The following is a 5,205-nucleotide window of genomic DNA, read 5'->3' as shown; positions in this document are numbered from 1 at the left end:
TTCACGTTCCTTCCTTATGCGTCCTATTGCGCGAGGCTGACGTTAGCATAAATTGTAGCCCTTTGATTGGGACTGGTAATATTAGCCAACAGTTCTTTATGGATCGCCTCTTTAATTCACGCTGTAATAACATTAGAGACGATCGAACGCTCGTTACTCTGCAAATACCTCCTCTTCTTCGTATTCTGCACATTTTCTTGCAATGCTAGACGATTATCCATCACTTCCGGATATCGAAGTATATCAGTAAGTATACAAAGTTAACTGACTGACACTGGTTTGCTCGCTCTTTAGTTTACAGACAGACTATACCGTCGTGGGTTGGGTTGGTTTGGCGGAAGAGATCAAGCAGCGAGGTCATCGGTGTCATTCGATTAGGGAAGGATGGGGAAGGAAGTCGTCCGCGCCTTTTCAAAGCAACCCTTCCGGCACCTGCCTGACGCGATTTAGGGAAATCACGGAAAACCTAAATCAGGATGGCCGGACGCGGGGTTGAACCGTTGTCCTCTCGAATGCGAGTCCAGTGTGCTAGCCACTGCGCCACCTCGCTCGGTTTGCGGTCGAGAGACGAAAGTTAGTACAGAAGATGTCATATTTAAAGCTGAAAAACATCAATCGATATGCAGTATGGTGTGAGGAATATTCAGACACACTGCAGAAAATTAAAGTTTCCACTGGAAGTTGGAGGCAAACGTTGGTGAGCGTCACACATTTCTTTCCGCTTCTGTCATATAACCCACAAGTCCTCAAAGACTCTTCAAATATATATGTCTCGATCACGAAAACAACTGTGCGCTACGCAGCAAGTTTTTGTAATATCTTTAGCAAATTCTGGAGGTACATTCAAAGCCTGATCAAAAATTGTGCACTCTTTAGCAAGAATGCCAAAAGAACACTCAACATATGTTCTAATCCTACAGAAACGATTTACAACTCTCTGAAAAGAAATTGTGTCCGAGTTAACGCAGTAAGAAAGATGACTTACCAAAGCATTAATCACCAACCTTTACAAGAGGAAAGTAATCATAGCCTTCGTGCAACTGGCCGCTCTGAGGAAATTTAATCTCATTGTCACTAAGATTCTTATGAAGCAACGAATTCTTGATGACAGATCAACCTGCTGATGTTCTGCTTGCTCCAGCGTCAGTGAATCTGAGTCTGGTGGAATCACAACCAGGAAACAAAGACTGCACTTTGTTGGCAAAACGCTTAGAATATTGGCAGAACACTTGGATTATTGCTGCGCAGTGTGGGATCCTTACCAGGTAGGACTGACGGACGATATCGAAAAAGTGCAAAGATGGGCAGCCCGTTTCGTGTTATCGCTCAGTAGGGGTGAGTGTGTCGCTGATATGATACGCGATTTGGAGCGGCAGTCACTGAGACAAAGGCAATTTTCATAGCGGCGATACCTATTTACGAAATTTCAATCACCAACTTTCTCTTCCGAATGTGAAAATATTTTCTTGACACTCACCTACGTAGGGAGAAATGATCATCATAATAAAATAAGAGATATTAGAGCTCGAACGGTAAGATTTAGATGTTCTTATTCCCACACGTCATTCGAGAGTGGAATGATAGCGAAGTAGTACGAAAATGGTTCGCTGAACCCTCTGCCAGACACTAAAGTGTGAATTGCAGAGTAACCATGTAGATGTACATGTGTATAACTACACTCCTGGAAATGGAAAAAAGAACACATTGACACCGGTGTGTCAGACCCACCATACTTGCTCCGGACACTGCGAGAGGGCTGTACAAGCAATGATCACACGCACGGCACAGCGGACACACCAGGAACCGCGGTGTTGGCCGTCGAATAGCGCTAGCTGCGCAGCATTTGTGCACCGCCGCCGTCAGTGTCAGCCAGTTTGCCGTGGCATACGGAGCTCCATCGCAGTCTTTAACACTGGTAGCATGCCGCGACAGCGTGGACGTGAACCGTATGTGCAGTTGACGGACTTTGAGCGAGGGCGTATAGTGGGCATGCGGGAGGCCGGGTGGACGTACCGCCGAATTGCTCAACACGTGGGGCGTGAGGTCTCCACAGTACATCGATGTTGTCGCCAGTGGTCGGTGGAAGGTGCACGTGCCCGTCGACCTGGGACCGAACCGCAGCGACGCACGGATGCACGCCAAGACCGTAGGATCCTACGCAGTGCCGTAGGGGACCACACCGCCACTTCCCAGCAAATTACGGACACTGTTGCTCCTGGGGTATCGGCGAGGACCATTCGCAACCGCCTCCATGAAGCTGGGCTACGGTCCCGCACACCGTTAGGCCGTCTTCCGCTCACGCCCCAACATCGTGCAGCCCGCCTCCAGTGGTGTCGCGACAGGCGAGAATGGAGGGACGATTGGAGACGTTTCGTCTTCAGCAATGAGAGTCGCTTCTGCCTTGGTGCCAATGATGGTCGTATGCGTGTTTGGCGCCGTGCAGGTGAGCGCCACAATCAGGACTGCATACGACCGAGGCACACAGGGCCAACACCCGGCATCATGGTGTGGGGAACGATCTCCTACACCGGCCGTACACCTCTGGTGATCGTCTAGGGGACACTGAATAGTGCACGGTACATCCAAACCGTCATCGAACCCATCGTTCTACCATTCCTAGACCGGCAAGGGAACTTGCTGTTCCAACAGGACAATGCACGTCCGCATGTATCCCGTGCCACCCAACGTGCTCTAGAAGGTGTAAGTCAACTACCCTGGCCAGTAAGATCTCCGGATCTGTCCCCCATTGAGCATGTTTGGGACTGGATGAAGCGTCGTCTCACGCGGTCTGCACGTCCAGCACGAACGCTGGTCCAACTGAGGCCCCAGGTGGAAATGGCATGGCAAGCCGTTCCACAGGACTACATCCAGCATCTCTACGATCGTCTCCATGGGAGAATAGCAGCCTGCATTGCTGCGAAAGGTGGATATACACTGTACTAGTGCCGACATTGTGCAAGCTCTGTTGCCTGTGTCTATGTGCCTGTGGTTCTGTCAGTGTGATCATGTGATGTATCTGACCCCAGGAATGTGTCAATAAAGTTTCTCCTTCCTGGGACAATGAATTCACGGTGTTCTTATTTCAATTTCCAGGAGTGTATTTTAGCTGTGGTTGCCCCAGTTTTAAAATTATCTTTAGCCATAGTTGTCTTTTTAGTGTCATATTATTATAATTCCGTCAGCAGGGTGATTTTTAGTCGATAATGTCTTGTTGTTTAGTGATCTGAATGTACTAAAATTAGTTAAAATAAGTATGGTCGCAGTTGATAAAATGCGCTTTGTAGGTACCGTCCGACGTAGGAGGTGGTGCGCTTCGAGGGTAACATCTTCTGGCTGGGAGCGGTGGCGCACTCCTGTAACCCAAGTGACTGGGGGGCCGTTGTGTGGGACTGTGCCTGTGTACGCAGTTTCGATCGTTCTGTGAGCTCCAGGACGACCGCGGCGACGTCCTCGAGCATTGCCCGGGGGTGTGAGGGGGTTCTCCGTGCTCGACAGCCGCCTGCTGACAGGGGCGCTGCTCGCCTCGCGATGCCGCACGAAACGCGGCCGAGGCCGATCGAGACAGTAAGACGCGACGTGCTACGAGAGCGAACTGCGCAGCAAGTCTCAGCCAGGGCGCCGAGTCTCGGAGTAGTCGCTAGCGAGGCGGTGGTCCCTTGCAGTCCAGCAGCTTAAAGGCGCGGGAGTAGGCGCCGTTCCACCACACAACAACTTTTTCTTTCGCATTTCCTTGCTTGTTACTAGTACTGCACTGTACATTTTTACTGCCCACGGAGTGTCCTCCCATTTAAAGCTTCCCGGGACTTTTGCCTTTGTTCTGCCGACTGAGCTGTACAATGCCGACTTAACGCCTAGCGGCGGGACAACCGGATGGTTTCTATTAACCGGCTGGCCCATGGGATCTTTCAGTCGAATAATTATACTGCGTGTACGTCGGCGTTATGGATGTTTGTCACCGTCGGTTTCACATAACGTGAGATAATCGACTGACACAAGTCTCTGGCGGTAACATCAAGATTATTATTTTTTTTTGCCGCAGTTTCCAAGCAGGAGTGTTCCCACTTAAATATTTGTTCAGACTCCTCAATTAACATTTGGGTCATGAGTACGGCTGCCATATTTTTTAGAGACAAATAATGTAGTTTATTACAAAGAGAGGTAAATAGAAGTATATTTCTATAAATGATATATTTTCAAAATTTGTGTGTTTAATTACTCGGCCGGCCGCGGTGGCCGACCGGTTCTAGGCGTGAAGTCCGGAACCGCGCGACTGCTACGGTCGCAGGTTCGGATCCTGCCTCGGGCATGGATGTGTGTGATGTCCTTAGGTTAGTTAGGATTAAGTAGTTCTAAGTTATAGGGGACTGATGACCTCAGATGTTAAGTCCTATAGTGGTCAGAGCCGTTTGAGCCGTAATTACTCGAAAAGGAATTTTTTGTCCTTTGGGAATAAATATCAATTTTGGATAGTTATTGCAACATTGTAACAATTTATTGAAGCTCTGTCCCTCTCTTCCTGCCATTTTGAACCCATCACAGATAATTCTCTTTTGGTTAATGTTACGGCGATTGACCAGGAAGTTCATAGGATACATTGTCTTTTAATTATTCGATGACTTAATCAATCGCTTTTAAAGGATATTTTGCCACTTCCTGTAAATACTTTTGGTGAAAAATATTAGTAATTATTTGTTAATATTCTTTGGGTGGTGAACAAGCCCAGGATTCGACTTAGACCTGTGCGCGGAAACCGTTTGAAAACGACTGTCAGAGAGGATGGCGGCACCGACAGAAAGCCTGCAGGCTTTACACAAATAATGAATAATGCAAAACTGCGCCAACGGCCTTGCCGCAGTGGTAACACCGGTTCCCGTCAGATCACCGAAGTTAAGCGCTGTCGGGCTGGGCTAGCACTTGGATGGGTGACCATCCGGTCTGCCGAGCTCTGTCGGCAAAGCGGGGTGCACTCAGCTCTTGTGAGGCAAACTGAGGAGCTACTTGATTGAGACGTAGCGGCTCCGGTCTCAGAAACTGACATAGGTCCGGGAGAGCGGTGTGCTGACCACATGCCCCTCCTTATCCCCATCCAGTGACGCCTGTGGGCTGAGGATGACACGACGACCGGTAAGTACCGTTGCGCCTTCAGGACCTGTACGCCAGGAGATTTTTTTTAAAGCAAAATTATAACGCCTGCGTCGACTGTGT

The 5,205-nt window shown here is 49.0% G+C and overlaps 1 pseudogene; it reads left to right on the top strand.

Annotated features, from left to right (window-relative positions):
• Nucleotides 1-4,836: 4,836 nt before the first annotated feature.
• LOC126285481 (5S ribosomal RNA) lies at nucleotides 4,837-4,954 on the top strand (annotated as a pseudogene).
• The last annotated feature ends 251 nt before the right edge of the window (nucleotides 4,955-5,205 follow it).

The sequence above is a fragment of the Schistocerca gregaria genome, chromosome 8, assembly GCF_023897955.1.
Source record: "Schistocerca gregaria isolate iqSchGreg1 chromosome 8, iqSchGreg1.2, whole genome shotgun sequence".
Taxonomy (NCBI): Eukaryota; Metazoa; Arthropoda; class Insecta; order Orthoptera; family Acrididae; genus Schistocerca; species Schistocerca gregaria.
The sequence above is the reverse complement of the archived record's forward strand: the minus strand, read 5'-3'. Positions and strand labels throughout refer to the sequence as shown.